An 11,792-nucleotide genomic window follows, 5' to 3' on the forward strand; every position below is an offset into this window, starting at 1 on the left:
CCCTCTAAAGTCTGTGATCGTGTTTAGTCCCTGCCCCATACTCCGAGGGTTGTCAAACTGTTGCTCCACCCTGTCCCTGTACTCACGTTTGGCTGCTTTGATCGTCTTCCGGAGTTGGTAATGTGCGTGTTTGTAGTCCGATGTGTTCGCGGAGGCAAAGGCGGTGCTCCGTGCCGCGCGAACATCTCCGTTAATCCAGGGTTTTTGATTTGGGAAGGATTTAACTGTTCTGGATGGGACGACATCTTCCACGCATTTTCTGATAAATCCGCAGACTGAGTCTGTGTACTCATCAATGTCCCTAGCAGCCACGTGAAACATTTCCCAGTCCGCGTGATCAAAACAGTCCCGCAGCGCAGACTCCGATTGGTCCGTCCAACAGTGCACCGCCCTCCGGGTTGGAGCTTCCTGTTTCAGCTTCTGCCTGTAGGCGGGCAGGAGCAGGATGGAGCAGTGATCTGATTGGCCGAATGGGGTGCGGGGGAGGGCTTTGTACACATCCCGGAAAGAGGTGTAGCAGTGGTCGAGTAGCCGGTCTCCACGAGTGTTAAAATGGATGTGTTGGTGGAGTTTGGGTGAGACTTTCTTCAGGTTTCCCTTATTAAAGTCTCCGGCTGTGATAAACGCTGCCTCTGAGTGTGCGGTTTCCTCACTGCTGATCGCGCTGTACAGTTCCCTGAGTGCACGGTCAGTGTCGGCTTGTGGGGGAATGTAAACAGCCGTAATAATGGCCGGCACTTAATCATCAGGTACTCCAGGTCCGGTGAGCAGAAGGATTTGACCGGGTGCACGTTCGCATAATCACACCAGCTGTTGTTGATCATGAAACATACACCACCGCCTCTGCTTTTCCCAGTAAGATCCTGTGACCTGTCCACGCGATGCACGGAGAACCCCGGTAGTTGTATTGCGGAGTCCGGTACCTTGTCCAATAGCCAGGTTTCTGTGAGGCAGATCACGCAGCAGTCCTGCATCTCTCGCTGGAATGAGATCCGTGCCCGAAGCTCGCACAGCTTGTTCTCCAGAGACTGCACATTAGCCAGTAATAAACTGGGTAACGGTGGTCTGTTAGTGCGCCGTCTCAGTCGAACCAGAACGCCAGATCTTCTCCCTCTGCGTCGGCGTTTGCGGCCTCCAGGGCCAGAGAACAAAGGCGTCTCGGTGAGATGAATGGGGGGTCTGCAAACGGAGCGTCCGTGTTGCAAAACGTTAACTCCGGAAAGTTATAAGAAAGACCGTCTTTTATGTCCAGTAAGGTTTGTCGGTCGTACACAAGGAGACATGTGCTACTCGAGAAAAAATGAAGGAAAAGTAAAATTAAGCACAGAAAAAAGCTGTTGCTTGGGGGAGCTCGCGACGAGGCTGCCATACTCGGCGCCATCTTGGATCAGCACGCCAGTTTGGTATCATTGTTTGTCTGCTCACTGATTGCTGAAGCTAAGAGCTGCTTTGATCTGTTTGGATCTAAAGTATCCAAAGTTGAGCTCTGATGTTTCTTCACCCCTGTGTGTGTGATATGTGATTTCCTACATGCTGGCAGAGCAGCAGTTTGTGCTCACAGATGGTGACGGTGTGGAGAGACGGTGGTGTTTCCTCAGAAGAACCAGCAGAGTCACAAAGGACACCAGTCCATCTCACCACCTTGACTTGCTGACTGATGCTCGTCTGCACTGCACAGAGGAAATCAACTGACCGAGGTTTGTCCAGTGACGTGTTATGAAATGTATATTTGTTTTATGCTTACAGTTATGTTTTTCTTGACAGAGGCTCTGCAGAGGTTAGACAAAGCAGAGAAAACATGTGCTTTACATTTTACTGTGATTTATTGAGATATTTGTTGCCTGATGTTCAGCAGGAATGGAGAAATAGAATCAAAGGGAGATGTTTTTGACGTTTTTGTAATGATGTAAGTAAATCTTCAATATTATTTATTTGCTTGGTTATATTAGGAGTGTTTCTGAGTGAGGGGGAGAGGAGTCATCATCCTGTTTAAGTGACGTAGATCAGTGGATACACTTGTCTCCCCTTTAAAGGAGACAATCCAAGTCATTCTTAAATGTTAGCGCTTTCAAATACACAAACATTTTTAAAGGACAAAAATGAACATCCAACTTTGACTGTAATACAAAATAAATCTTTGCATGTGTGTTTTCAAACTCTCAGATGGGCAGCATATCAGTCTTGGACTGTCTAACCTGCCGGAGCAGCATTGAATGACCACCGCACATGAGCATGTTCCTGCAACATTCAGCATCTGATCCTTCATCTGTGTGCTGCTGCTTTTGGTAAGTAGAGTTACCCAACTCCAGTAACTCTAAACACATGCCATCCATTTCTAACGGCCTGGTTACTTCCTGTCAGTTACTTTAGAAACTATGTGGTCACCTGACCTAACACTGTTTCTTCTTCTTCCCCTTAATGTTGAAGTGTCAAATGTCAAACAGCTGGAGGGGAAACTATACCAGTGTACTGAGATGTTTCACCAACACGTGCCAGATGCTGTTCCTTCATGGTGACATCACCAGAGACAGCCCCGCCCACCTCAGGACCTCGCCATTGATCATGATGATTATAATGATGACAGCGAGCGGAACTAAGACTGTAAAAATCCACGACCAGAATTTTTCTTTCTAATTATTAATGAATACTGAGAGCCTCTTTCTGTGTTTTGTCTGTTTTGGGGTTGTTTTTTTTTACCTCATTTGTTACTAACAAAGTTCAGCAAACTCACACAGTTTACATTCTGTATGTTTCCATCTTTACCAGCCACACTCCAACTGCATTTAAGAAAATAATCCTTAGAAATGGTCGTTTTTCTCTTTTGTAATTGATGATAATTCAGTGAATATACTGCGCTGCTTCCTTTTATTGCTTTAAGTTTTTCAGTGTCCAGTTATTTTTTACTGCCGTTTGAATTCTCTGTATGTTTGACCCTGTAGACTGTTTGATGGATTGCTTGTCTTCCTATTTGTTACCGCTGCCTGTTTTTGACTAAAGATTTGGATTTCTGACTTCAACACAGCCTCTGCGTGTCCTCTCTTTGTGTCCTCTTCCTCTGTGAATGTGTTGCATGTGTCACAGATTCATTTTATTAACAGCTTTCCCACAGTGAGTTGCATCAGCATTCATTCACAGCACATTTCAGAAGGATTCAGATTAATTCAGTGATCTTACAGTCAGAATGATCCTGACAGAGTGCCACTGTAAATGATCTTTCATCAGGTAAATTTTAAAGTTCAGTATTTCAAAGCAGGAGTTATGAAGAATCATACTGGCATTAGGACTAATAATATGTACTTATAAAGTCAAAGTTTTTTAATTATGCTAGAATATCGGAAGACAATCAACTTTTAGTGTTTTCTGCATATTAATTATTCTGAAATAGAGATGGTGACCCTCACTGTACAGAAGCACTAAACAACTGACAATCTAACAGACATCATTGGCCCGAGCTGTCATGCACAGTGAGTCTGATCCTTTGCTGTGAGAGTCTGACAAGCATGTTTCTGATCAGTCGCGCTAAACAACAGCAGCACGTTTAAGCTTGATTAGCTGTTGTTAGAATTTATTTAATATTAATTTCTAGTATCAGCTGATGTTTGCTGGAGCCACAGCTGTAAAGCTGCTGGTCATGATATGGTTTGGTTATCTGGTGAGAGGGAAACATGAAGATGAAACCAGGAGATGTCCTTACTGAATCACCAGAGCTGAACAGGTGATGGAGAAACAGGTTTACCTTTTAGGTGACATGAATGAGTTGAAGGGAAGTTATGAACTGTTTCTGAGAGACAAATAACACCAGGATCCTTTTCTAAGTAGCTGACAGCTGGTAACTGTGCAGGGGCGGGTCTAGCAAAGTGTTGCCAGGGGGGCATGTAGGGCATTAACAGGGAAAGGGGGGCACAAAGAAATACTTTTCTTTCTTATTCTCATTTAAAATGTCTCGCTTTTAAAAAATAATTATCTGAATCTTACAACAAACGATTGATAGATTGATGCATATATACCATCAGAACAGTGTACATCACTGTCACAACAGTGTTTGTTTTCATTCAAAGGCTTTATGATTTTTCCTATAATGGTGGGCCGGTCTCTAGTCAAAATGCCCGGGCTGATTTTCTGTCCCAGTCCAGCCCTGTAAGCAGCTCATCTGCAGTCTGGTGTTTCCTACATCTTCCTATTCAGAAGGCAGAATTTCCGAGTTGTGAGTACAATCGAAAGCACCACGACTGCAGTTTTTGTGTTGGATGTAAAAGGCTCACATGACGCTGTGACGTAGGCTAGAATCATGGCAGCAGTCAATGACGGTCCAGGTGTGGGATTTCTCTCGTGGAAATATGCACATTATCTTTTCCTTTCTATTGGTAGGTGGCACAGTGCACTTGTGGCAAGTAAGCAAGCTAGAAGACTGGCAAAGTTATGGAAGAAACACATTAACAAGAGAATTCTGAGTAAAACCAAAGTTACTTTCCCTAGTAACTAGTTACTTTGAAAGTAACGAGTAACTTGAAGTAACTGAGTTACTTTTGAGAGAAGTAACTAGTAATGTAACTAAGTTACTATTTTAAAGTAACTTACCCAACACTGGTCATGAACGGCCATAAAAGGCCTATAATTAAAGAACAAAGCGGGGTTTCAGTTCGAGTTGCGGCAGACTGTCACTACTTGTAAATGGAACGCAGCCTTCCTACGGCGGACAGCTAACAACAGGAATCGGACGCGGTCCACCCAAGTCCACAGCAACCACCATAGCAACCGCCTAGCTTGACCTTAAAAACATATTCTGTCTTCATAACTATCAAAAATGTGAAATGATTTGCAAAGTGTGAAAGTGTTACAGCTGCAGAGAGCTATGGCGGTATCTATGGAAGCTGTTTACATAGCTAATAATATACGATGTAACCATGGAGACAGTCAGTCACGTGAGCTAGCGGTGCACGTTTACTACAGTGAATAAGGTGATTGCATGCACACGCTGCAGAGGGTAAAGACATTACTTCAATATTGTTTTATATTGATATATATTTGCCTTCTGTTGACCATCACCTCAGGTTCACCATTACAGTTTCAGCATACAGATGCACACTGTCTAAATATGAACACATTCAAAAACTCATGTCTCAGAAATAAGCACAGCTGTTCATGTTTGTCATTAGAGTTTTATTTGTAAGAAAATTATGAACTTCATATTGTGCATCAAATAAAAGAACATTTCACAACTCTGAGTCAACAGAAACAGGTAACAGAAATGTCTCTAATGTGTACAGTGTAGTGTAAGCATTAAAAGATCATAAAGGAAACACTAACATTTATGTGAAACTAATTGTAATAAAAAATGAACAGGTGGTTTATAGATGTAAAAGAAAGAATCTGAAAACAACACTTTTTTGGTCTAAGTGATCAAAGTAGAAAACAGAACTGATGTTCAAGAACAAACCGTAGCTGCACTAATATTACACATCTCCATTGTTGTGGTGAACAGACATGTTGCTTTTAAAACCACATGCAGTGTGTGACCGTGACTGTTCACTGAGACCATGAACGCCACTTCGCTGAAGCATTCTTCTTCTTCTTCTAAATTGGAAGCAGAAGGAGCACGAGCTGCTTTGATCTACTGAAAGGAAAAAGCAGAACATCTGAGCTGAAACCAGTCAGCTGAAATCATTAAGACAGGAACAAATTCAATGCAGTGTCTCAGGTGGCTTAGCCTGTTACAACTGTTGACACAAGCTAAATACGGTTAACACACAGTGTCAGGGAGCTCCAGTGTGGGAACTAGTGGCTTTAGGTTTGTAGTCATTTAACTTTCATCCATTCATTCATTTAATTCAGGAGGAAGAAATGTCAGGTTGATGCAGGCATTTGGTCCCATGCTGTCTTTAACTAAATGACTTGGTTCATTTTATGGCTGGGCTGTATGTGGGGTTATATCATGTTATTTGGGCAGGAGTACCTGTCCCCTGTTAGACTTAGAAAGTTCTCCATAAGTAGAGTTTCTAACTCTTATAGCACATCTGTGGCTGACAGCTTTTTGGTGGCTCTTTTTACCCCACACTGGCTGTGAGTGTGTAAATAGCCCCACTAGTTCTTTTGGGTTGCAGTTAACTTGGGAGGAAGAGGTAGGTCTGCCATGACTAGATGAATAACAATTATCTGGGATACATAAATTTCATAATGCATGCATATATCTCTATAAACCTGGCCTGAGGGCTGCCATTTTTACATTCAGTTATTTCTCTGTTGGAACTAAATAATGATTGTGTTACAGTTAAACTGACACTGGTCAGTGTAAATGGCTCATTGGGACACAGAAACCTTTAAATTAAACCCTATCACCTGATATCGAGTGTCAAACAATATCAAAGCTGTAAAGCTGTTTACAGTCAGAATTTATAAAACTATGATTGTAAATAAATTCAAACAAGTGAGCTTTTCTCTTTGTGCTGAATATCAACACTGAGATTTCTTAGACTGTAAGCTTTGCTTCAGCACAACCAGTTGTAGAAGCCGTCACTCCAAATGTCTTTTGATAACAAGACAAAAATACCTTTTCAGTCCACGGCCTGAAGTTCTTCTCTGACATCTTCTGCAATCGGCTTTGTCTGCTGGTTTGAAGACAATAAACCACAAAAAAGATGATTTAGTCACTTTGTCTGCGTCATGCAGCTCGAATGTGTCGTGTAACGATGTTGAATAGCCGTCGTTATCCCTCTGCTGTGTCAGTAGGATTGTACTGTACAGCATCTCATTGATATGTGAGGAATGCTAATGTAACACGATAACAGACTTACATCATTAAAACATAAAGGACAGGAGATATTTAGATATTTTTATATTTATATTACATTTTATAGCTGACGGATATTACTAAATAGATAGAATTTACTAAATAGCTGGATGAACATGAAAAATATGTCTATAATAACAAATGATCATGAGAGCCAGTAGAATTAATTCAACTGGACACTCAAAAGACGTCCTTAAATGCTCTTTAAGTGGCAGAACAGATGAACAAACAGTTAATCGCTTACTTGAGATGAAATCTGCTCAGCTACTTTGAAAACAGCTTCTAACTGGTTCCTCCTTTAACAGGATGACTGCTCAGGGGTAAGGTCATCATGCAGTCCAGCAATCTTTATGGTTCTGCTTTGATTCACCAGGAACTATTAGGGAAACCTTCCAGCGCCTCCTGTGAAAGACACAGGCATAAACACACAAACATTTATTAACATGTTCCACAGTCTTCCAGCTTGATTTTCTCATCCTGTGGACAACAACGTACATGGATGCAGGTTTATTGTTGACTTTTGTAAGGTTTATTTAGTGAACATATCCAGCTGCAGCTCCACTGTGATCCTGAACTGGATAAGCACTTAAGAAAATGTGTCAATAAATGCACATACATCAACTTACTATATTTATCCAAACAGACGGGACCAATAATGCTTCACTGAGTTAGAGACTTTAATGTCTCTTCTATGTAAGAATGTCTCGTGCTGATATACCTGCAAACTTGACAACAAAGGTTTTTCAGACTACATGTAGCTGTCCTCTATGTCAGCTCACACATTTACATTTATGTCACACTTATTTCTGCTTTCCCATTTTATAATTATTACTTACATTTTGATTAGAATAGAATAGAATAGAATTCAACTTTATTGTCATTGCACATGCACAGGTACAGGGCAACGAAATGCAGTTTGCATCCATCCAGAAGTGCTTTAGTGATATAGATATATTACAATATATATTAGCAATAATATAGATATGTGAGTATATTACAGAAATGGGTCTATTATGGTATGTTATAATGTACACGGTATGAAGTATGTTGTGAATATTCTATAACTATAAGTATGTACAGGCTGTAGTGAGTACAAGCTATGTACAGGATATGAACAGGATATAAATATGAAAAACTATACAGAATATGAAATGAAATAAATAACTTTACAGAATCTGAGATATACAGCTATACAGAAATGGGAACTATGCAAGTTGTAAACAGTTGTAGGATTAAAGATTATCGAATGTACAGAATGATTATTTACACAGAGCTATACAGTAGTGCAGTTAAGATAAGTGAGGGTGTAGATAGTTTCTACAGAGGCTATATAAAGTGCTAGTGGTTGTGAGTGGTGGTTCAGTCCATGTTATTATTGTGTGTTTGAGGGTACAGTTGTCCATTGTGGGTGTGTGTATGTTCAGTCCATGAGTTAACGTGGGTCAGATGTCAGGAGGCAGAGTTCAGGAGTCTGACAGCTGTGGGGAAGAAGCTGTTCCGGTACCTGGTGGTCTTAGTCCGGAGGCTCCTGTGGCGCCTCCCAGAGGGCAGGAGGGTGAAGATACCTTGAGTTTGTAAATGATCAGATTACATAATTGGAATACAATGTATCCAATTCAGGGTTGCGGGAGGATGAAGTCTATCCCAGCTGATACAGGACAAAGACAGGCTGCCAGTTTATTACAGGGCTAACACGATATGTGAAACAGAAAATCCACTTAAATGTTTGATATGTCTTATAATAATCATAATTATGACTATTATTTAAAGGTTTCTTCATAAATACATTTTGATTTTTTATAACCTCTAAAATATAAACCTGAGCTGTTTCAGATTCTGACCTCTGACCTCACTGCAGCGCCCTCTTGGAAGTACGTCTGCTTCTTGTCTACCCCCAGTGTTGACCGCCTGCCATTGATATCACGTACTGTACCTGAGGAACAAAAAAGGACAAACACTTGCCTTCATTTAAGAAGTACATTCATACAGAGGTAATCTATGGAAACACACTAGTTCAACCTTTGGGAGAAATGAGTTCTTCAGGTGACTCTGCAGTCCCACACTGACAAATGAAATCTAGTTAAACTATTAAGCATATTTGCTCTTCTGAAATCTGTGTTAAACAACAACAAACATAAATTAGTAACAAAAATACAGCTGAGTAGAGGCTTTACAAACCACCAGCAGCCATAATGCTAAATTGTAATCTTCAAATGTTTCTGAGCCGTCTTCAACCTGCTTTTAACACATTAAAGTCCCACAGTCAATGCAGCCTGACTCAATCCTAGATGTTCAGCACACAGAGAGACAGAGGTGCCGTTTAAAGTTTAGTGTTAACCTGAGTCACTGATCATTTGCAGTATTACAGAGTCTGGCAGTCTTTGCATGATGTCCACGTCACTGTAAGTTTCTAGCTGACTCTCAGGTGTGACAGGTGTGCCAGCAGGAAAGAGTAATAATAACCTGCATCCTGAGGTTTGTCATGCAGGATCAAATTTACAGTGGCTTTGTTCACACAGCTAGGATTGTATTTTACACTGACCCTGGGTCAGTATAAGTATCATACAGTTTAAATGAAGCACTGAAACTTGCACATATTTATTATAGATGCAGTGAAGCTAATCGAGATATTTGCTGTCAATCTGTGGCTGCGATTAAACACTTTACTGGAAACTTTATTAACTAGTAACTTCATCAGTCATGACAGAAGCTAATATTTCTGTGCTAACATCGTTTAAACAGTAACAGCTTTACTCCAATATAAGCTAACGTTTACACCGTAACTTTAAGCTAGCACCATAAAGACGGTAAAACACGTAATAATATCTACAAATGCATCTTAAAGCTGTTATATTAGCACTCTGTGTACTAACATAACCACATTAACATTACTGACACTCGCTGACTTTTAATAGTCATTCTATAAATGCTGTCCGTTTAAATGGTCTTACCTGTACACACTGCATATCCACCGGATTCCAGCCAGAGTGGATTCTGGAGTCTTCCACGCTCCTGTTAGTGATCCTCCATCTGGATGGATGAGAACAACCTTCTGAACAATCTAGCAGGAGATGGCCCATATCTATGGGACTGATTTGTGCTAATAACGCCCATTGTATGGACTGATAACATGAATAAAGTCACCCAGTAGCTAGCTGTGCCATTACCCAGCATACACCACTCCCTCCGTAAATGCAATAAACGATACAAAAGTATCGTTCTACCTGTTTTTCAGGTAGTTGTTTACATTATATAATTTATTGTGTTCTGTATACGTCACTACAATGTGATTTGGAAAATGTCTAAATATACCGACAACAGGCACTTCCGCGGCAATCTCTTCAATCGGAGGACCCTTCATGTCAATTCCCGACGCGAGAGGGGTACCCTGCGCGTCCATAAGTGAATCAGAGGGAGCCTGACCATGCGTCACACGTTTGCAAGTTGGGAGTGAGAACGTGTTGGACTTATTGAGACCAAATGACCAAAGAGGTGAGTGGGTGTTAAGACACGTGGGAAGATGTCTCAACTGATTTATACATGGCAGACAAATGATTTTGTAAGCCACTGCCTCTGTTCAAAGATGGTCGATCACGGTGGACATAAATGGCTTCTTTCACTCCTCTTTCAAACCATCTTTCTTCTCTGCATCCAAAATGTTAACATTTTGGACAGAGTGCAGATGGACAGCCAAGTGTTGTCCCGTGGAGGTGGTGTTAGGATGCCTGGGTCGTTGACCCAGGGTTTTTGAGTTCATTATATTATTTATAATTTCTAGTCTTTGGTTTCTTTGTTAGAGTTCTGTCTTTTGGTTTATGTCTCTGTGTTATCCTTAGTTGCTGTCTCCCCTGTCGGCTATATCCCCGTGTCCTGTCAGTGTCTGTGTCTGCCCTGGTCCCACGTCTCTGTTCCCTCTGTAGTGCCTGTCTGTGTGTCTAAGTTCAGTCTGTGTTATGTTTCCTGTTTTACTTTGAAAGTCCATGTCTCATGTTAATGTGTCTGGTTTTGCTTCCTTTGTCTCGTTAGGCCTGATTTGCCCCAGCTGTGTTTTCCTCCTGTTACTCATTCCCTGATTGCTCCCGCTGTGTATTTAAGCCCTGTGTTTCTCTGTGTCCGTGTTGCGATCTATTGTTTATTTTGCTGTGTGTTTTGTCAGTCCACCGGTGTTAGTTTATTTTGATTTTTTCCAGTTATGTTATGTTTGAGTTCAGCATTAAAGCTGTTTTGGTTTAAGTTTGTCTCTGGAGTCTGCACCTTGGGTCCTATTCCTGTCCGCACACAGCCGTTCCATAACAGGTGGCTCTTCTATGTTGTGCCATGCATTTATGAAGTGGCTGTCTGGTCTCTCCAAATGGAGTTCTGGGCATTCCTCACTACAATGTACAGCATACACCACATTATTAAGTTTGTTTTTAACAGTTATGTCTTTGGGATGAACCAGTTTTTCTCTAAATGTGTGGCTGGATCTGAAGTACACTTGGAGAGGACTCTACTGAGTTTCTCTGATAAACCTGTGTCAATTGAAAATTGTATTTAGTAGTCAGTATAATCTTTTAGTGATATAAGTTTGCATATGGTAGAATACTGCATGTAGTTATTTGTATTAGGAAATATTCAACCATGTATACTTAGAGGCATATAATCAATTGTGTGTGATCTCTAACAGGCTGCAGGCTTGGTGTGCACTCCAGGAATGCACCCCCACGTCCTGGGAGCATGAGAGTTCGTACCTTGTTTTATTGTTTTACGGTAGGATTAACGTAGCTATGTCTGTTTTAGTTTAAGTGCTTCTTTACATATAGATGAACTGCTGGACTTCCTCACCATGTTATTTAGGGTGAGGGGGAGACTACCCTTTCCTGACCAAGGATGTACCTTTTGTGCTTTCATGACCCTTTGATCAGCAGGACACACACACACACACACACACACTGAAATATAAATAAAGACCGGGGCAGTTTCTTAGTGCGAGTCTCAGTCTGGAGGCTGCCCTTGCTAGCAAGAA

The 11,792-nt window shown here is 41.2% G+C and overlaps 2 long non-coding RNA genes across 3 annotated transcripts; one reads left to right on the top strand and one right to left on the bottom strand.

The window, feature by feature from the left end:
* The first annotated feature begins 1,463 nt into the window (after positions 1–1,463).
* LOC146680693 (uncharacterized) lies at positions 1,464–2,450 on the top strand. Its single transcript, XR_014918138.1, has 3 exons — positions 1,464–1,697; positions 1,950–2,285; positions 2,428–2,450. It is a non-coding gene; the product is annotated as an uncharacterized LOC146680693 (long non-coding RNA).
* A 2,689-nt stretch (positions 2,451–5,139) lies between these two features.
* LOC146680694 (uncharacterized) lies at positions 5,140–7,626 on the bottom strand. Of its 2 annotated transcripts, XR_014917940.1 has the most exons (4): positions 7,414–7,626; positions 7,032–7,189; positions 6,548–6,605; positions 5,140–5,614 (listed from the first exon to the last, which is right to left on the bottom strand). It is a non-coding gene; the product is annotated as an uncharacterized LOC146680694 (long non-coding RNA). The 2 variants fall into 2 exon arrangements; XR_014917939.1 differs by lacking the exon at positions 7,414–7,626 and having other exon boundaries at positions 7,032–7,272.
* Between the last annotated feature and the right edge of the window lie 4,166 nt (positions 7,627–11,792).

Source organism: Copadichromis virginalis, linkage group LG23 (assembly GCF_057382275.1).
Source record: "Copadichromis virginalis isolate Kocher_CV1m ecotype Utaka linkage group LG23, C_Virginalis_male_GT1.1, whole genome shotgun sequence".
In the NCBI taxonomy this organism is placed as follows: Eukaryota; Metazoa; Chordata; class Actinopteri; order Cichliformes; family Cichlidae; genus Copadichromis; species Copadichromis virginalis.